Genomic DNA, 22,390 nt, shown 5'->3' on the forward strand with positions numbered 1-22,390 from the left:
AAGTAGACTTTTGCTAGCCCAGAGTTTGCCTGGGAGAAACTAAGAAAACACCCCCAGATGCCAGCCATGTTCCTTCCCAGCTGACAGAGGTTTACTGGATGCCATTGGCCATCTTCCAGTGAAGGTACCCTACTGCTGATTCCTTACTTTGGACATTTTCATGGTCTTAAGACTGTAACTTTGTAACCAAATAAACCCCCTTTATAAAAGCCAATCCATTTCTGGTGTTTTGCACAATAACAGCGTTAGCAAACCGGAACAGTGGTCCTGTGGGCTCCTCTTGACCCTCTGACTTTGGCTCTCTTCCATAATGTCCAGCTTTCTTCATTCCCTCTCTTTATACTGCTCCTATGCCCTGATGATAGAACTTCCCCATCTCTCAGGCCATAAGGAATCCTGAGAAGGCCAGACCATAATCATAACACTTCCCATTCCCACCCTCCATGCACACAAATGTGTACACAGACACACCCTCACACACACACACACACACACACACACACACACACACACACTCATACCACAATGGGAACAGGGTGGAATTAGACAAGCACCAGAGGAAGCACAAATATAACAGAGAGAAATTGTTCATGGCATTATCCTCCCTGAGAGAAGCATTTCCACGGAGAGGGGAAATGACAAGGGATGATACACCAGTGCCCAATCTGGCCTTGTGCATGCCTCCTTAGGAGTTCCTGCAGCTCCACTGGACTAACTGGGACATTTGGGACTTTGGATAGAATTGAAATAATTTACAACCATAGGGATTATTATTATTGTTATTTTAATGCATTTTCTTCATTACCTCTCCTGGGGAGAAAATTGTTATATGCTTGGTATTTGGAGCAAAAAAGGAATTTACCATGACAAGGTATTTTTTGTGAATTTGTTTTCTTTGGTGTGCAATGAGTGGGACTACTTCTTAATGGTCTCCTGATGTTTGACAAGATCTCCAAGCTATAATCGTACCTCTGCTGGTTGGAAAACTTTGTTCCTGTCACTTTTGTTCCTTTAGTTATATTTTGCTAATAAAAATGTCAATACACAAAACACATTTTGTTGCCTTTTTCTTTTTAAAGCAAGCTTGCATCTCATCATAGTTTATGACTGTTTCTATTAAATATTTGCAACTTGCTATGACCCCATGCTTAGAAGTCTTAAGATTAGATGAATAGTCAGTAATTTGGATTCTGCTAATTTAAAAACTTGTGAGTGTTTGAAAGTCAAAAACAGTGGGGAGTACATATTTTTCACACAATGAAATTTTAACAGTATCCAGATACCCGTTAATCTAGGTTTTATTTTATGCACATAGGCAACCCAAAACTCAAAAGTTCTAAAATTCAGTCTCTGATCAGAGGGAGCTGCCTGATAACTTCTGTCCTTTCCTGGACCCACCTCCTACCATGCACCGCGCCCATCCTGAAGCTTAGCAAGTTGGCGATTCAAGCCTCAGTCTCACAGAGCCGCAAAGAGAGATGTGATTTGAGCGGCACATCAATGCTGTTTCCCACGGAGCTGCAAGAGAAACAGGAGGAGGAAACGGAGGAAGGAAAGGTGGAAAGGGGGAAGGAAAGGGGGGAAAGAATGTTAACGGTGATGCATCATTTACACACTGTATCATCTGACGACTTCAAAATAGTAAGAAAGAAGCCCTGATTCTTTGTCTCCCTGGTCCCAGAATGCCCTCTTTGGCACCTGGTGGAAAACAGACTTCCTGAGATCCAATTTACTTTGGGCCTGTCGCTTTCTATCCTTGAGGATAACTAAGTTTATAAAGATCCCCCTGTCTCCTGGCCTTCCTAATCATGATAACTCCTATCATTCACCTCTCCGCATTCTTCCCAACTCCATAGAAACCCATTTCTTGTCCCCCCCAGGAAAGAAGAACTTTTATAAGGCAATCTGTTGTCATCCAGTCAATTTTCCTTTGGTGGACTGTGGCCACAGAGGAGGGCACCTCTGGAGCGGCTGTCTGCAGGGTTTACTCCTGTAGGAGAGAGGCTCGGTGTGCATGGGACGGGGACTAGGGCACCGGGAGCTGCTTTGCTGCCAGCTCTGGTCATGGGCAATCTGCGTGCCATCACTCAGCCCCTACTCATCTCTGAATTTACTTAAGACTCACTCAATCACTGAAATAGTGAAAAGGAGAGCAAAGCTTTATGAAGGCCTGGTGGGGATTGTTGCTTGAAGGGAGAGGAGCATAAGCTTTCAAAAAGTGAAATAAATGCAAGTAGGCATGTTGGCTTAAATATATTGGGGTGAAAAATGGATTGGATCAATAATCAAAGTACCAGAAGCTCAAAATGGTTGATGGGATCCTGGTTCTTTCAAATGTATCACATATTGTTTGATCTTCACTACAGGTGGGGAAAAATGGAGTTCAAACTATTTCCAAGTGTTCTCAGCTACTACTAAATCTTAAAAAAAATAAATCTTGCATTTCACTCAGTAGTGCCAATCTGGAAACAGCCCCATCTGATGGGTGGCCCTGGGTGGGTGGGCGGGGGCCTGCCTGGTCTGTGCTGTGTCAGCACCCACTGCCCCTTCTCTGCCCCTGGACACGGCCCCCAGCCTGCCCAGCTGGAGGTTAATACAACAAAATCACTACCAGGTTAAAAAAGTTTATCATTCTAAGGAGGTTGGCATACAGAGAGGGCTGCAGACATCAGAGTACTGCAAGACCAATGCTTCTCAATTAAGCCAAATATTATTGGGTCAGCTTGGGGATGATATCTTAGAATCTTAGAATTGAGGGAAGTTTTTTTTTTTTCTTTTTTTCCATTTTATTGAGATATATTCACAAACCATACAATCATCAATCAGTTTTTCACAGCACCGTTATATAGTTGTGCATTCATCACCAAAATCAATTTTTGAACATTTCCATTATTACACACAAAAAAGAACATGAATAAAAGTTAAAGTAAAAAAGAACACCCAAAATACCCCATCTCCCCCATCCCTCCCTGTTATTCATTTACTTTTATCCTTATTTTTCTACTCATCTATCCATATACTGTATAAAGGGAGTGGGAGTCACAAATTTTTCACAATCACATGCTCACACAATGTAAGATACATAGCTATACAGTCGTCTTCAAGAATCAAGGCTACTGGGCTGCAGTTCAACAGTTTCAGGTATATTTCCTTCTAGCTACTCCAATACTCTGAGAACTAAAAAGGGATATCTACATAATGTGTAAGAATTGCCTCCGGAATGGTCTCTCAACTCCATTTGAGATTGCTCAGCCGCTGAAACTTTATTTTGTTTCATTTCTCTTCCTCATTTTGCTCCAAGAAGGCTTTTTCAATCCCACGATGCCAGGGCCAAGGTCATCCTTGTGAGTCATGTCCCACATTGCCAGGGAGATTTACACCCCTGGGAATCATGTCCCTCGTAGTGGGGAGTGCAGTGAGTTCACCTGCTGAGTTGGCTTAGAGAGAGAGAGGCCACATCTGAGCAACCAAAGAGGTTCTCTGGGGGTGACTCTTAGGCACAATTTTAAGTAAGCTTAGACTCTCCTTTGCAGTAACAAATTTCATAAGGGCAAGTCCCAAGATAGAGGGCCTGGACTTCTAGATTGGTAGCCCCCAATGCTTGTGAGAATATCATTAATTCTCCAGGTGGGGAAATTTAATATTTCCACATTTTCTCCCAGTCCCTCAAGGGGGCTTTGCAAATACGTTTTTATTCTCTGCCTAAATTACTCTGGGATGTAACAGGGCTTCATATTAAACTGTACAAACCAACCAGATTTCATTCCCCAATCAATGTTCCATGTAATTATGTTGTTTGAATGAACCTACCATACAAGTTAAATCATATAGTGTGTTACAAAAAATATAGATTTTGCACCTCATAAACATCTCTTCCTTTGGTCTCACACAGAACCAGTCAACATTATCCTTTACTCTTTAGTCTGATTTACCTTAGTCCTAGTTATGCATTCACCACCACTATCCACATGAGGACATTTCCATTTCTTCCACAAAGAAAGAGGAAGAGGCAGAAAAAGAAAAAAAGAAAAAGAAAAAAAAAGACATGACAACTAAAAAGCAACAAAAGAAAAAATGTAATTAAAATAAAATGGAACACAATAAAAAAAGTCAGACACCACCAATGCCAAGAATCCCATACCCCTCCTTTATATCCCCCTCTTATAGATATTTAGCTTGGGTATATTGCCTTTTTTTACAATTAATGGAAGCATATTACAATGTTACTGTTAACTATAGACTCTAGTTTGCATTGATTGCATTTTTCCCCAATATCACCCCATGTTTATCACCTTGCTAAGTTGATATTCATTTGTTCTCCCTCATGTAAAAACATTCCTATATTTGTGCATTCAATCACAATCATTGACCACTCCAGGTTTCACTGTTACACCATCCCAGTCTTCATCTTCTATCTTTCCTCCTGTTGTCCTACATGCCCCTAACCTTCCTCTTTCAACTGTACTCACAGTCGTCTTTGTTCAGTGTACTTACAGTATTGTGCCACCATCACTCAATATTGTGCTATCCACTTCTGGATCTATACAATCAATCCTGGTGAACATTCTGCATTCCTTCAGCATCAAATGCCTGATCTTTACCCTCTTTTTGTCTCCTGGTATCTTCATTTCTATGCTCTTCTCCAAAACTCTCTCTCATGTCTTTTCCTATTTGTAGCACTCCCTTTAGTATTTCTTGTAGAGGAGGTCTCCTGTTCACAAACTTTCTCAGTGTCTGTTTGTTCAAAAATATTTTAAACTCTCCCTCATTTTTGAAGGACAGTTTTGTGGATATAGGATTCTTGGTTGGCAGTTTTTCTCTTTCAGTATCTTGAATATATCATACCACTCTCTTCTCATCTCCATGGTTTCTACTGAGAAATCTGCACTTAGTCTTATTGAGTCTCCCTTGTATGTGATGGATAGCTTTTCTCTTGCTGCTTTCAAAATTCTCTGTCTTTGACATTTGACAATCTGATTAGTAAGTGTCTTAGAGTAGTTCTATTTGGATCAACAATGTTTGGGCTGTGCTGTACTTCTTGGACCTGTAATTTTATGTCTTTCATAAGAGTTGAGGAATTTTCATTGATTATTTCCTCTATTATTCTTTCTGCCCCTTTTTCCTTCTCTTCCTCTTCTGGGACAACTATAACATGGATATTCATGAATTTCATGTTGTCATTCAGTTCCCTAAGCCTCTGCTCATATTTTTCCATTCTTTTCCCTATCTCTTCTTTTGTGTGTAGGAGTTCAGATGTCCTGTCCTCTAGTTCAGTAATCTTTTCCTCTGCCTCTTCAAGTCTGCTGTTGTATGTCTCCATTATGCTTTTCATCTCTTCTATTGTGCCTTTGATTCCCATAAGTTTTGTCATTTATTTATTTCAAGCTTCTGAATTCTTCCTTATGGTCACCAGTGTCTTCATATCCTTCATCTCTTTTGTTACATTTTCTTTCAACTCATTGATTTGATTTAGAAGATTTGTGTGAACATATTTAATTAGTTGTTTCAACTCTTGCATCTCAGTTGAGGTGTTAGTTTATTCCTTTGACTGGGCCATATCTTCAAGTTTCCTGGTGTGGCTTGTGATTCTTTGCTGTCTAGGTATCTGACTTTCTTCATTAATTTATTCTGGAGTTTGTTTCTTCTCTTTTGCCTTGGGTTTTCTTGTTGATTTTCTTTGATCTCTATATTTCTTTGTTTCTCTCACTGGCCAGTTGTCAGATTGACTCTGCCCCCCAATCTTCCCCCCAAATCAGGCAGCCACTGTGGCCTGCCACAGGGATGGGAGGTAGGCACGAGGCACCCCAGTAAGTTCACTGAATGTGGTAATATAGATCTGCTGGCTTCCATCAGTGCTGTTTTCTACCAGTCAGCAAGACCTGGATTTGTTTTAGAGCCCTGTTTTGACAGTTGGGTTGTTCATATTTCTCAGCCAAAACTTGGCTGGGTATCTGCGCAGAGCATATAGACCAGCTCCTATGGTCCTAATAAAGGGTATGGAGCATCTTTTTAAAAGTTTTTTCAATTCTTTTGCACCTTCCAAACTGTCCAGCAGATGGCAATGTTTGGTAACTTAATTGTCCTCAGAGGCTGCTTTGCCTGTGAGCACAGGCTGCATCTACACAGGTGAGCTGAAACTGCAGGATTCCTATGCCCTCACTTTGCCAGCCAAAATCTGGCTCGATGTGGGGCTACACCTGTGGCAGAGTACTTCCTCATCTGACCCAGTACTCCAGCCATCCCCAAGGCAAGGAAATGGCCACCAGCTGCTGCTTCCCTCAAGGGTGGGGGAAAGGCTTTCAGACCCAGGGCTGGAAATGCAGTGTCTGTCCACATTTTCTCCATCTCTTTGCCCCTCACTGACCTGTGCCTTGAAATATTCTCCCCTGCCCCCCAGGTATTCAAACAATGGGAGTATGTCTCACTGCTGTGAGAGATTTTAAAATCAGTGTCCCTGGTGTGTGGGTTCCTGTCTGCTGATTCCATGCCTTTCCCACAGTGAGGCCGACTGAGGGAGAGGGGAGAGGACCAGCTGGTCTGGGACGGAAGATTCCTACCTGATCTTTCTGCTCTTTCTTCAATTCGGCATCTACAGGATACTTCTCCAGTATATATCCTCCTCCAGAGTTTCAAACAATTCAGAATTGTTCCTTTTTTCATTGAATCTTTGGAGAGGAGTTTTCAGCAGCTGTTCACATCACAATGTTGATGATGCCCTGGGGGAAGTTTTAAGGCCCATCTACCTTATGCACCGTCTTCGCTTGAACATCACTCGTATCGGAGAGCTCTTTACTTCTCCATTCCATCTCCACAGTTTTTTCTATTGGAAGGTTTTTCCTCACAGAACTGATCTCTACCTCCCTATATTCTCTGTATTCCAGGCCTGAATTCAATGATCATTGTGATTTGGTCCCAGAAGAAACACAACCGGCCAACACTTGGGTTTTAGACCTGTGCGTCCCAGTTGAACTTCTGGCCTCTAGAGCTCTAAGATAATGCATTAGTGTTGTGCTAAGCCTTGATGTTTGTGATGATTTGTTATAGCAGCGACAGAGAGCAAAGGCATGCCTGAGAGCTTTCTGCTCTTTGCTGCCTCATGCAGTCCTTCTCATCCTTCTGGCCTCATAGTTCATTCCCAGCTGCGGTGTGATCTTCACGGCTACAGGCAACGAACTCTGCCTCCAATCTTTTCAGTTAAAACAAAAATTGCCCTAGCTTGTGAGCTCCCTTACAAGTACCTCGTTTATTTAACCTTTTCATGTTTATGTGGCCTTCACAACCTGATTTTAACCTCTTTGAGTACAGAAACTGCAGATCTGTATTTATCTTTGCATGTGCTTGCACTCAGTAGAAGGCCTCATACATGGTTCATCAATTTCTATTCTTTCACCTCAATCACATCAGTTGTAAACTTCAGATCCTAGACTTTTACCCCAATGTATTTTTAGCCAATATGCCTAATGGTATTTATTTCATTTGCTGAAACCTTAATTTCCTCTTCCTCCAAGTAACAGTCTTCACTGGAACATCTCTGAGCACTGCCTCTTTTTCTTCTTTTCACTATTTTGGTGAATTATATCAATTAATTGTTCACTTTTTCCAGGAAACTTTTAGCCTTTTTTAAAAAAAATAAGAATATATGACATATAGGAGTCAAAAATGACCTATTTCTTTTTTAACTAGAGCTGTGTCAAAGCCACAGAAAACCAAAAATGTAAACAAAATTCTCCATACTTAAAAACAAGAAGATAATTAAAGAGCATATTTAAATTCTTATTTTCTATCTTGTGTGCTATTGAGATTATTAAAGGTTAGTAGAGGCAGTGTCACCAAGGCAAGTGTTTTACAAAGAAATTCCTGCAGAGGAAGGACTACAAAACCAGAGCCATGGTTAGTTTAAAATAATTCAATTAAGTGAAAGTCACTCTATAAATAAAAATATTGAAACGTCCAATGGAATATTGGAGTAATGATTAATAGAGTGTTTCCATATAAAAATTAACCCTGTTTTAAACATCTGCTTAATATAGCATGGACCCACACAGGCTTCCTGAGGCTCATTTTTGTATTACCAACACATATTAAATATATATCCCATTACACAAACCTGTGGGCATATGTATAATCTTTGTGGTAGTATCATTTATATAGAGGAGAACATAAAAACATGCCCTCTTCAGATTCGGTTGATTTAAAATATATTTATTGCAATCTTTACTGTGAATAGATTCACTTACTGGGATATCAATTTCATTTGTTGTTTTGAGTTTCACAGACCCTAGAATGCTGAACCTGCATAGGATTTGGGGGGGAAAAAGTATAGTTACACTAGCTCTTAAGAGCTGTTGTTTTTTTAATGCTAGTCTATGTATGTATGCATGTAAGCACATATTTATGCATGTACATGTATATGCATGTTTTAACTAGAGCTGTGTCAAAGCCACAGAAAACCAAAAATGTAAACAAAATTCTCCATACTTAAAAACAAGAAGATAATTAAAGAGCATATGCACACATGTGTATGTATGCATGTATGTGTTCAAGTATGTGCATACATTGTGTGTATGTATGTGTGCGTGCATGCATGTGTGTGCACATGTGTGTATGCATGCATGTATGTGTGGACATGTGGTATGCATGCATGTGTGTGCGCGCATGTGTGTATGTATGCATGTATGTGTTCATGTATGTGTATGCATTGTGTGTGTGTGTGCATGCATGCATGCGTATGTGGACATGTGTGTATGCATGCACGTGTGTGCGCATGTGTGTATGTGTGCATGTATGTGTTCATGTATGTGTATGCGTTGTGTGTATGTATGTGTGCATGCATGCGTGCGTGTGTGTGTGTGCACGTGTGTATGCATGCATGCATGCATGTATTGAAAAAAATGCAGCTTGTACTCATGTCTTCGCTGGTCAATGCTATCATTTCTGAGCACCCCTGACATCTCTCTCGTCCCTTCTCCCGGCCAGCGTCGCGGCTCCCAGCCTCCTTGCTGGCCTTCAATAAGAACAGCCTGTGCTGTGCAGCAGCTGCAAGGGGCCTCGCAAATGGGGGCTGACGAGAAGTGACAGCTCTGTATATCTCTCCCTGGCACTGACAGCTGACAGATGGGTACCACTCACACGCGGAGGAGAAGCCCCCAGGACGATTCGCCAGCATTACTCTCTGTTCATAGGGGCCACATTTGATTGAGTGCTGCTCAGAATAATAAACCCAGTGATGGGCTGCAGAGCAGTCCTCTCACACAATGCCCTGCTTTTCTTCCCCTCCCAAACAAGAGCACACGTACACACTGCAGCTCTGTTTTGTGGATAATCTTCTATTTTTGTTTGGAAAAGAAAAAAAAAACGAGGAAGAGGCAAAGAGAAAGCACAAGAGCTACCGACATGTACGCAGGGCTGTTGGAGAGGGTGGAGGGTATATAAGGGACAAAACCAGGCCTGGAATTTGCACCTTAATAATTCCTTCATCTCTGCAATCTGTTTGTTATCATCCTTTGGATTGTTTTTATTTCTTTCCATAAATCAGCCCATCTTTAAAAGCGTCGCTGCCTGGTGAGTTGGCAGACAGCAACATAAAACCAGGCAAGAAGGAGGGTGTCGCCCAGAGCGCGGGCGCGCAGGGCGCACACGGAGAGGAGGGGGCGGCCGGCGGAAGGCGACATCCGTCCGTCTCTCCTAGCTGCTGGAAGGAGAAGGGGAAGGGAGATGGCCCGAGAGGGACCCAGGTCCCTGGAGCGGCAGGGATGGGAAACACACCCCCAGCGCTTCCCTGAGCGCCCCCCGGGAGGCCGCCCTCCGGCCAGAGCCCTGCCCTTTGGGAGACGGGCTCTGAGAGGGCCCCTTCCCGCGCCGGGGGAGGCAGCCCCGGAGATCGCCCTCCATGCCCTCGAGGTAGAGTCTGGAGACCGACGGCCCCAGGACGAGACAGGGAGCCGTGCCTCGGTGCAGCAACGGAGGCCGCGCATCCTCCTCGGATGCCCTCCCAGCTCGTAGTAACTAATAGGGTTCACTCGCCTTTGGAGTCTTTGGTAAGTGAAGTGGAGGCATTTTAGCACGTTCTAGGGGTTTGCTCCGTACATACACGGCACGGTAAACAGCCCACAGGGCACTTCGTGGGGCTGAAATGTCATCGCGAGTTCCCAGGGTCCCCGTCCCTCCTGGGGAGCAACCTCAAGGGCTCCTATCGTTGCCATGGAAACCGCAGGTCGGGCTCCCACCTGGAGCCCCGCCCCTCCTGGCAGGGAGGGGGGAAGGGCGAGTGCAGCCCCCCTACCGCTGGTAAGACCCCAGTGGAGGGAGAGGCCGCTGTCCCTCTACCCCGGCAGGGACACAAATGGCTTGCAACAATCTCCCCTCTAGGCCAGGAGAAGCCGCAGCCTCCCAGAGCCAGTGCAGGGGGCATATGCAAGGACGGGTGTCACCAATGGAGGAAAAAAGTATTAGCCAAGATGCTTAAAGAACGCCTCCCTGTTCTCACAACCGAGAAAGCTTTTCAGTCATCAGCAACGTTGGGGCGGTCAAACTTGCAAAGACAAGTGCTTGTGCAGTATCTGCAACCTTGAAAATCAGTCCAGTATGTTCTTTTGTGTCTAACGGAGATACTCTGAAGAACTAATTTAATTTTGCCAACTGTACACTAGGAATGCTGTACAGTTTTATAAAGCAGGGTTGTATTTTCATTTTCACATGGGATCTGGTGTCACTCCACAAACTAACTTAGAGTATGATTTAAATATACATGTCCAGTATCAGCTAAGTATTCCTTTCCATACAGCTTGTTCTTCTAGGATGGCCTCTTGTTCAAGGATCTCTCAATGTTCTACAAAACTCAACTAACAAAGGTTTGTGTCCTCTACAAGGCAAATAGCATGTACTACTTATGTTTCGTGTTGTAATCTTCAAAGCAGCAAATGCAACAGTAACTTGGTCAAATCACCTAATCCGTCTCTTGCAACTTCATAAAAAGTTCCTGGATTGGAAATTTCCCAAGTGGATTTTGGCAAGAGGAAGTTTCCAGCAGGAGCAAGCAAGGGAAAAAAAAGAAAGGCCCACTTTCACTTCAAGGCTTCCTTCCCTTTAATTAAATAAAAGCAGCAGGGTGTGCAAAACTGGATTTTTGGCATATTAATCAACCTGAAGGGAGACTGATGTAATGTCACATAAATCTAAGAATATGAAAGGGTTTACCATTTAGAAGTTATGAGTGGTTTTCCCTCTGTCTGGTGTCTCCTCTTGAATCCATTCACCCAATAGACTGAACGTGTACAGAGCGGGCTCTGTTTTAGGACACCTCGGTTCTATCTCAGTCTTGGCCGTTGGCTGGTCCCAGGTGCCAATGACTGTTGGGATCTTCCTGAGAACGGTGAGAGCAGAAGGGTCAGCCCCCCGGATCCTGGGAGCAAACACCCTCAGCGCACGCCCTGGCCAGAAAATGAGAGTCACCCGCACGTCCCAGCCAAGTTGATCAAGGCCAGGGCCTGCTCCCTGTTTCAGCTCTCAGGCCTTTAGCACGTGATTTTGCTGCTGAAAGTGGCCCCTGGGCAAGGGGCTGAGGTGCTGTCAGGGTTCCTAAGCACAAGAAGGGGGCGACGTGCCCTACGGGGAACCATTCAGGTGTAGGCCACAGCGCTGTTGGCCCTGAATGTGAGTCCAGCGTTAAAGGATCAACAGTATGCACTGAATGAGGCGTTTTTAAAGAGAAAAGCACAGCAGGTGTGGCGACAGAGGGTGAGTTGACGGATACGTGGTGAGCAAAGGCTCCCAGGAACCTGACACGGAATTTCCCTCAGGGAATCCATCGGCTTTGAAGATCGCAGCTGCTCCCAACAAGAGAATCGACTGTGAAGACCTGTGTTCTCACCTGAAGAGAAAGAAGCGAGGCTCAGAGGGGAGGAGCAGAAGGACCCAGGACAGACACACGGGCTGTGGCTGGACTGCAGCGGGAGGACATTCAGGGCCACCACTGTGGGGAGACGTCGCTGAGCTCAGCCTCACCCTCCATGAGCTCAGCCTCACCCTCCACACCAGCCCCGTCTCCAGTTGAGCGTCAACACCACCAGCTCTGCCTGCTCATTAAAGCTGCTGGAAGCTCTGAGCTGTGAGACTTAATTGGAACTGATTCTGGGATAATGGAGCTAAACATGCATGGAAATGTGTGAGCAGGCCTGACCAGTCCGCGGTGGGCTTCCTTAGGGGAGGATGGCAGGCCTGCTCCTCCGGGGGTTTGGGGGTCTTCCCTCAGCTCCGGAGTCAGCAGCTCCCTCCCAGGGTGCTGGGGATGTCCTGGGGGAGGAAAAGGCAGAGCAGGCTTCAGGGCTCCCTCCTCACCCCCACTGCTCTGTTGGAAGGATCCGAGGAGCAGTGAGTGGCGCGGCCCAGCCCGTGAGGAGTGCAAAGGATGGAAGTGCCTTCCCAGGAGCCCACGAGGCTTTGAGGCTTTGGAGGAATTAATTCCTCTGGGGACACTTAATTAAACGAGTCATTTTCTGCCTTGCAAGGAGCACCCAGATGCCTTGTCATGTTTGTATACCTAGCTCTTAATAGCTGGGGCGGAGCAAAGCCTGTGCTTATCAAGGGAATGCTCAGAAGGAAGGAAGGAAAGGAGGCAGGGAGGAAAGCAGAGTGAGATCTTCCCACATTCATCAGAAATGATTCCTCTGATTTACCACTGATACAATAATAAAGAATCACAGAATGTTGAGAATCATCAGGTTCAGAGATTGAGACATTGGTGATCAGCTAACTGGGGACTATACCCTGACTGTCCCAAACACAAATACTTCGCTTCTCTCCCACTCATTGCCTGATGCAGCCGTGACAGTTTTCCCAGGCGGCTGAGGGAACTTCATCTCCGTTTCCCTTCTCGGAGTTGCCCCTTCCCTGGGGAGCCTAGCGGTCAGCCTCCCAGTGGGCGATGCAGCCCCTGCCCCAGACGGCCCCGAGTCCCGGGTGCGGTGTGCTCACAGGCCTCCAGGTGACCGAGCGGCGGCGTGGTGAGCTGCCTCCCGTGCACCCCAGGATGCGCCCGGCCTCCTCCCTCTCCCCCAGGCCCGAGCGCGGTGCCCAGCACGGCCAGTCTCCCTGCCGGTGACCGCTGCGCCTCGCAGCGCCTGGACTCCATCCGATGCAGGCTACGACTCCAGCTTCCTTTCTCTGCTTTGGAAATTTGAGGATTTTTATGTTAATGAATTAGGAACAAGGATCTGAGGATATAATGTGGCAATATTTATATATAAGTAGGCATTTACAAAACATTTCATTTCCAACTTTAAAGCATAGGAATTGAAACGAAAAATGATGCTTCTGACGTGCCTTTAAATTTACTTTCTCTTTGTTGACTTCTCAGGGCAAAGCAGATTCTAACAGAAGAGAGGGGTTTGAGTGGGGACAGCTGGGGTCTGTGGGTTCCCCTTCCCTGGCATCCTCGGGCTTTCCCATGGACGGCTCTTCACCGGAAACAGGAGACAGCATCAGGCAGCTTGCAGGCCCCATTAATGTCTGACGGTCCTTCCTTTTCTTTAAGAGTTTCAGCTGTGAGTTGGGTGGGATTAGAGTTTCACCAAAAGGAAGTCAAGAAATGTCCAAGGAATAATTCTGTGTTCAGCAGGGCTTGGACTGAAGCTTAACATCCCTCACTCCAAAACAGAGGTAAGCCTGTAATTCTTATGTCACCAGTGCTTGGGAAGATTAAGTGAACTAAAGTGAGGTTATGGGTGTGAAAGTTCTTTGTGAATGGTAAAGCATTATGTAAATACTCTTATATGTGATATTCAAGCAACTAAAATATATAAAGTGTTTTAAAGAAAGAAACCAATACTTTTCTTCTAGCTGCCATAGACCAAAAGATTGTTTGTAGATAATCATGGATTAATTGTAAACACAAAGAAAGAGACAAATGTATGTCAAAGCTGTTGCTTCAGGGAGAACTCCAGTGCATGAAAGCTGAGTGTTTCCTTCTCTGGCACCTGAAATGAATTCTTTCGTGTCTGGTGGTGAAGAGCGAAGCAGCCGCCCCCGGGAGAGACACAGAGCTTACTGAGGTCTCACAACATATTGGCAGCCGCGCCGGCTTCCGTGTGCACCTGCCACTCATGCAGAGCCGCGAGCACATGTGGCAGGCAGGCTGGGGTGCAGACGCGGGGCTCCCCTTTGCCCTGGCCCCACTTAGGCTCTGCACACCCAGGATGGCTCTGGCTGCCCCTCCCTCTCTCCATGTCCAGGAGGTGGGGGGTGGGCCACACGTCACCTGGTCTGCTCCGCAGGGCTCTGAGCTGTGCTCGCCCATCTGCAGGGCCTCTAAAGAGTGCAAGTTCTGCGTGGGACGCGGCTGTGCACTTAGATTCCTTGAAAAACTAGAGTTCTCATTGAAATCCTTTCCTTCCAACCATAGGACACCATATTCTATTAGACTCAAGATGGGGCGGAGGGTGGTAGTAGTGGTGGTGGTTTTAAGTTTGGGGACCATTTTCATTTTTGGTTAGGCAGTGAAGAACTCAGAGTGTGGTTACTTAGAAGTTATTAACAAGATCCAGAAAGGCATCTGAAGTTGCTTCTATTACAGAAAGAGGTTATGCCATAAATACAAAAGCATCTCCCAGGGCTTGGAATGTTACTGTGTTTTCTGAAGGGATGGTTCTCAGGGTTGGGGCTGGAGAGCAGGCTGGGAGGTGCTGCTCTTGAGGGTATTTCCCAGGTGGGTCCAACCAAAACTCTGCTTCTCTTGGCAGTTCTGTTATCATTAAGGTATCCAAAATATTCAGACTTTCGCCCTTGAGTAAGTCGGTTCACTCTGACCTTTTCCCTAGAGTCAGCCCACTGAATTCCTACCCAACTCCCTGCTTAAAATGTAGGTTTGGTCCTATTTAAAAGGTTAAAATAGCTTCAAAACTTCCTCTCTCTCCCCCTCTCCCTCTCTCTCTCTCTCTCTCTCTCCCCCCCACTCCCTCTCTCCCTCTCCCCTCCCTCCCCCCTTCCTGTCCCTCCCTCCCTCTGTCCCTCCGTCCCCCCCTCTCTTTTTTTTCCATCCAGACCTCAGGGGCCCAAGGCTGAGGGTCTCTGCTGCCTGGTGAGGAAATGCAGAACACAGGATCAAGATTCTTCTGCTTACCTTTTGCAACTGAAATCAGTAACTCCGTAAACAGTCTTACTGGAGACTTAAATTTAAGTGTCTCCTTTTTCCGTTCCATGGGCCACACTCAAACTATATTTAAACTTTTATCAAGTTAGGATTCAGAAAGAATAATTTTCAGTACACAGTGAATACTCTAGATGAAAATGTGGGGGTGTATGTGTGTGTGTACCTGGGTGTGTGGTGTGTTCAATGGGTATGCTGGCAGAGATGAGACGACTTGCAAAATGCTTCAAGAGAGACCCTGCAGAGATTCCAAGAGTGGAGATGGGAGAGACGGAGGGAGAGGAAAAGGAGGGGAGGAAGTAAGTGCTGTTTACTGAGTGACTGGCCGTATCAGACCCTCCACCAGTTCCAAATCCCATTTAACCATCACAATGACCTTGGGAAGGTAGGGGTCATTAGCTCCAATTTATAGATGAGAAAACTAGTCCTTTATCCAGAGTCACACAATTAGTAAGTAGTAGAGCTGGAACAGGAAGTCAAGTCTTCCAACACAAACCTGTAACCCATTTTCACTATATCCAATGAACATGGCTCTAGTCTGGTAGGAAACTTCGGAAAGCTTTAAACATTTCCTATTAGCTGTTGGTTGTGATAAATAATTATAACTAATGAATAATCTTTTACCATTCTTTCTCCTTCATCACTTTGTAAAATTCCTTTCATGGATGCAAAAGAAGAGGTCCTAGTTTATGAGTCTGTGACTGTCATAGTGCCAGCTCTGCAGCCCTTTCATGTTTATTATCCTCTGGTTTTTTCCACCCTTGCTTAGTTGGACAGACTCATCAGTCACTCCGCCCCAGCCCCAGCCCACTCCTGAGGAGACTGAGGTTCCAGGGCCAAGCGGTCTGCTCGTGGTCACACAGCTGCTAAGGGCTAGACCCCCAAACCCAAGCCAAAGACTTCTCCCTCTTCTTTCATTGCACCAATGTGACCTCACAAGGATGTCTGGCTTCTAGTGGGTTTGGCAGGGGTGGAAACTGAGTCCATAAGTCATTTCACCAAGATCCTGAAGATGAGAGGCTGCACTGCACAGACTCCATCCTCAACGGTTCACTTCACATCTGTTCTGTCTACACCTGAGTCATTGCCTCTCCCCTGACGAAGCCCATGGGGACCATAGATTTTAATTTCCTCATAGGATAGGCAGGCATTTGCCCCGTGGTCTGAGGGGATACTTCTAGTTTTCCATCACGCAGATTTAAAAAAAACAAAACAAAGCAAACAAACAAAAAAACACTTTGACAAGAGTAGCCGGCTGCCCCCGGCAATTCTGTCCAGTTGTCAGACATCATGGAGATTTTCCGCCTCTCCGTGGAAGCCATCAGGAGCGGGTGAGTGGGTGTGTGTGTGCAACTACGGAGCCGTGTTTGCAAATGCTAATGTTAAGAAGGCTGAAGGGTAATTTTGAGAAGGCTGAAGGGAAGGAGATTTCCTAGTCAACACAAGATGCAAATTGAGGCCAAGATAGAATTCAGAGCCTCCATGACATAGGAACATAAAAGCTTTTAAGAAGGAAATCATCAAGCTTAGTTCTGGGGCTGATCTTAAAATGGCATTTTTTTAACATGTGGGAAATACTAGAATGAGTTCAAATCTCTTCATCTTAAATTTCTAAATACATCACTTTTTGAACCATTTGCCCATTTTTATAAGCTGATTTATGATAACCATGATGTGATTCATCACGTCATCTTGTGAATAAATGTGACACTTCATTAAGCAAGGTAATCAAATTTAAGCAGTTCCACTTTCGTGTTAACAGCCGCCACCTCTACGTTTCTGTTGCTCTGCAGATCCTCCTACTGTAATGAATGCAGATGCGAGGAATAAAGCACCAGGGTATTTCCTGAGGGGTGGGAGAGAGTACTTTTGCGAGCAACCGATAATGACATTAATAACAACCAGCAATTTGCTTTAATGAAGCATTTTAATACCTGGGCTTTTTTAAAGAGGGAGGAGCGTGTCTCACTTATGTTCCTAAAAACTGGAGTGTTGGAGCATCTTGGAGTGTCTGTTGTCGGGCTAACAGAACACTCTCTAAGAGCGCGATTCAGGAGGAAATTTTTCATGCTATTTTTATATTTGCCATCTGGAATGACACCGCAAGCTGGCAAACACAAGAATAATGTGAGATATTTCCATCACATAGAGTTAGTTACAGATTCATCTGGGAATCTGAGCATCTGAACATCAGTTGGATAACCATAATTATCCCAACTTTGACCTTCTTGGATGGTTCAAACAACTTCAGGGCTAGTAATGTTCATTTCCCTTTGAAGGAAGGAGAGCCCTCATGAATGATAAACACAACGGCTCTGCGTCTGCCATGAAAAATGCAGACAGGCACAGCCCAGGATGTGGGAGGAAAAGCCTTTTCATTAATTGCCCCCCTAACCCCCCACAATGGCACGTTTGCATGCATCTCCAATTGGAGTGGTGGGCTGCGAGCAGACCCTCCATCGCTGATGCCAGCAATCACAGCCCTACTCATGGTCAGCTGAGTTTTGATTAGCAGACTTCTAGTATAGTCCCAGAAATTAATATCTGGAATATACTGGGTGAACCATTACACAAATCACTCAATAGAGACTCATAAACTCTATTCTACTGTCGACATTCTACATTTGCAAAACAAAAAACGTTTAGCCCTTTGGTGAACTTATACCACCAGTACCTGCAAATTGAACATGGGTCTCTGGGACATGGAAAGGACTCAACTACAGTGCCTCTTCAACCAATTGCTCAAATGTTTTAACAAAAATTGAAAGTTTCTGAAATTTTTGAGAGTTGACTTTCAAGACAGAAATAATTCAGAAGCCATGTCTTCAGAATATTAAACATTTGTACAAAAACAAGGGGGGTCAAAAACCCAATGTGCTCTTTCTTGGTGCTATGGCATTGTGAAATTTCCAAATAAATGAAATTAAAAATAAGTTCAGGCAGAATTTCTATGATGTATTCCATGCATCCCTTCCTTTTAAACAGAGTACAGAACCTTTGTCCATTGAGATGCTCATCCATGCTGTAATATACAGTGACAGCCTGGTGGCTATTTGCCTCCACAACCAGTGATGCCAGACAACCAACACGTTTACTCACTGGGTCTTCTTTCTAAGGGGCTTTTCCCCATCCTCTGTTACTCAGTCAGGATACTTGCCCACATTCTCTCTGTTCACAGTGCATCCTGTTTCAAATGGGTTGTGGTCTGCAAACCAGATAATCACATCTTAGAGGAAAGTCTCTATAATTTTTTCCTTTGGGCGCCCAACAATTACACTAGTGTCTGCCATGTAGAAGGATCATTGAAATGTTTTCCAACTGTTGAGTGAGAAACAAATATGGAGTTTTCTTAAAAGTTAAGCATTCACAGCAGTCGGGCTCCAGGGCAATCACTATAACACCTGGTCCATTTTGCTTCAACATCTGTAAGGCTAAGCAAACAAAGACACACGACAGCAAGACGCAAACAGGGGCTTTGCAAGGAAAACAGAATATGGAGACTAGATGAATGGAAAACACAACCAGAAATGAGCCATACCAAGTTCACAGTGAGCTTAAAGACAAGACTACCATGGATGATACAATACAGTGTGATACCTACTGTACCGTACAACACAACACAGTTTGACATCCATTGGGTTAAGCTTCATACAACGACCCACCCGTGGTGTGCCTTGCCGGGTAGCTCCTTGTTCTGTGGCATTCTCTCTTCTGCCAGAAGAGTTCCTTCAAGTTCCAGACCGCCACATACTGGGTGGGTTGTCTCCTCATATTAATATTCCTCCTTTCTGGAAGTTTAGTGCTTAGAGTGATTATGGCTTAAAATAAGACCTCTTGTGAGCAATGAGCTGTTATTGGTGCTTTTGGGATTTTTCAGGGGAAAAAAAAATCAAAGGTAGAAATCACTGTCATCATAAAGCTTGCAGTCAGGGGGTGGTAGAGACAATAAATAAAAAGCCAAATAATAAATAAATAAACCATCAATAAAGATGTGGTATTGTGTGTGAGAAGGTGGTGAGTGCTTTGGGAAAAAGCAGGGTAGAGAGGGGTCCTGATGTAAAGAGGGGAGGGAGCAATTGAACCCCATTTGAAGGAAGCCACACTTCAGACCTGCAGATCTCAGATTGCTGAGACGAGGGTGTCCCCATCCAAGGGAACAGTAACTGCAGAAGCCCTAAGAGGCTTGCCCAATAAACTGAGGAACACCAAGGAGGCAAGTGTGGACCCAGTGGAAGGAAGCAAGGTCAGATTCTGCAGAATCACATGGGCCAGTCTGAGGATTTGGCCTATAACCTGTAATGGGATCTGGCTTCCATGCTGAGAATATTGGAAGACCAAAGGGGAGGGAGGTTGTAGGAACAGAGCTGGTGAGAAGTAGTTAGCCGCTCGTCACTTCTGAGCCCAGCGCAGCAGGCTTCCATTGACTGGTTGTAGGGGAGCAGAGGAAGTACTGCTGCTGGGTGCCCCAAGGTGCTGGAGCACTTGGAATGATGAAGTTTGCTGTTATCTGCCAAGGGGAAGATGGCGACAGGCAAATGTCTCTTGGCAATGGGAGGATCAGAAATTCCGTCTTGGATATGTTACATTTCAGTTGAGTTTTAGACATGCAGGTGGAGAGCTTGAGTTGGCAGTTCATACTAAGTCTGGAGCTCAGGAGAGAGACAATGGCAAGAGACATGGATCTTGGAATTGTTGGCAAAGAGATGGAGTTCAAAGCTGTGCAACTGGATGCAATCACCAAAGGTGTAAGCTTAGGTGAAGGGAGGAGGATGGCGGCCGGAGCCCTGGGGCTTCAATTCTAGGGATGGGGAATGGGAAGGACCCAGCAATGGAGATGGGGGGAGCATCCTCCCAGTAACCTGTTCTCTTGGTCTAATTCGTATTGGATGAATCTAGGCAATACTTAGTTTCTTAATGATCACTTTCCAGAACCCTTCCCATGGGGTCCCTAAGATACCAATCAAATTTGTTCCCCTTTGTTCTCTAAAGTGATCCATTTTAGAAGAAGAAAGAAAAATATTCTGCAGAAATTACTAGATGCATTAATCAAAGACATTGCCTATTTTTGCTTTCTAGTAATGCAAATATTGCCAACTGTAGAAGTTGGGGTAAACGTCAGAATAAAAATGGTTTGCTTTTTGAGCCGACATCCATACATGACATCTCTATTTCACTATCTCATGTTACATCCAAATCTCTGGGCTGGGCATGGCCTTTGCAACAGCTATTTGCTCAGAGGTCTTTTGTGCTCACTTTCCTGTTTCAATATGTACCCCAAATGGACTTACAGCTAAGTATGCTTACATATTTGACACCACAAAGGTATCACAAACTGATTGAGAAAAACACATGTATGTCACCAAACTTTACATTTTTTCATTTTGTATGCTGTTTGATAATTTAGCTGAAACAAAGTTGGAGGGATAATGAAAGAAGTTCTGTAAGTAGCAGGAAGTATGACAATGAACATTACTTTTAATGCAGTAATTCCTATTGGCATCAAGGTAACCAAGAGCTAAGCTTCTAGGAACACTGTACACTCATGCAGTCACCAGAGAAAGACCTGCTTTTTCTAGAAACATCCTTGTCTGTGAAGGAGGCTGGGTGCAGTCTGATGGCCCATGGGGACATGGGGACTGGTTGTTTACTGATCACAGAGTGGATCTGCTGCTGAGAAATCAATGTGAGTTCTTCCTTTTGGGAAGCATAGTGAGTACACATGGAGAACAAAGGAAAACCTGATTAAAATGTACTCAGAGAGACTTGGATTAGGGTGGATGGGTGGGTAGATCTAACTGGCAAGCCTAGGGTAATTGAGACCAAGAGAGGGGGTGAGGCATGAAGGCAGAGTGGGGTGTCCAATCACTTGGAATGAGAGCAGGTCCCTGTGGGATTCTGGTGGATGTGTCAAAGCTAAGGCCCCTGAGCCACTCATCGTCCACCCCACCAACACCATGGGAGACAGATGCAGGCTCCAGTCACACACCTTGTACCAACAGACCAGCATACTTGGTTTTATTCTTTGTAAATAACATTTTCATAAAAAGTAAAATATGCTGTTCCGGTTTGCTCATGCTGCCTTTTTGCAAAATACCAGAAATGGATTGGCTTTTATAAAGGGGTTTTATGTGGTTACACATTTACAGTCTTAAGACCATAGGGTGTCCAAGGTAATGCATCAGCAATCAGGTACCTTTTGGAGGATGGCCAATGGCGTCCGGAAAACCTCCGTTAGCTGGGAAGGCATATGGCTGGCGTCTGCTCCAAAGTACTGGTTTCAAAATGGCTTTCTCCCAGGACGTTCCTCTCTAGGCTGCAGTTCCTCAAAAATGTCACTCTCAGTTGCTCTTGGGGTGTTTGTCCTCTCTTAGCTACTTTCAGAGTCTGCTTTCAAAGGTTGTCTCCAAAATGTCTCTGTAAACACAGTTCCTCTCAGCTCCTGTGCATTCTTCAAAGAGTCCCTCTTGGCTTTGGCAAGCTCGCTCCTTCTGTCTGAGCTTTCATAGAGCTCCAGTGAATGAATCAAAGCCCATGCTAAATGGGTGGGGCCACACCTCCATGGAAATTATCCAGTCAGAGTTATCACCTACAGTTGGGTGGGGCGCATCTCCATGGAAACAATGCAATCCAAACGTTCCAACATAATCAACACTAATACTAATCAACTTAATCTGCCCCCACAAGATTGCATCAAAGAATGTGGCTTTTTCTGGGGGACACAATACATACAAACTGGTATATGCTATTTTAGAAAATTATTCAAAGATGAAAAAAAAAGCAGAAATGACTCACTTGAGTTACTGATGACCCACCATCAAGAGATAAATGTTTTCAATATTTTGGAGGATTTCCTTTCAATCTTTTTTTCTAGTAACGTGCATATAGACATGCATTAATAAGTATATATGTATATCCAATTTTTCATTTAAATAATATTATTCAGATCTTGATTTTCTATGACTTTATATTCAGGAGCATTTTGTATTTCATTAAATCAGGGTTACTCAGCCTTTTAAGATCCATTCCCCTTTTTGCTAAATGTTAAAATTGCATACCTTCTGGAGAATGCCCTTCCTGGTTGAGAAGACTGAAGACTACCTTTAGGTAGCTCTATAAGCGTTACTATTTTAGTTTATATTAGAAATATAATAGGTATTTATTTTCATTCCCAAATATAAACTTAAAATACTGAATATGTTTTTTGCAAACTTCATATGCACAACTCCTCCTCTTCTCCCCAGTTCTAGT

The sequence above is a fragment of the Choloepus didactylus genome, chromosome 16 (genome assembly GCF_015220235.1).
Source record: "Choloepus didactylus isolate mChoDid1 chromosome 16, mChoDid1.pri, whole genome shotgun sequence".
NCBI lineage: Eukaryota > Metazoa > Chordata > Mammalia > Pilosa > Megalonychidae > Choloepus > Choloepus didactylus.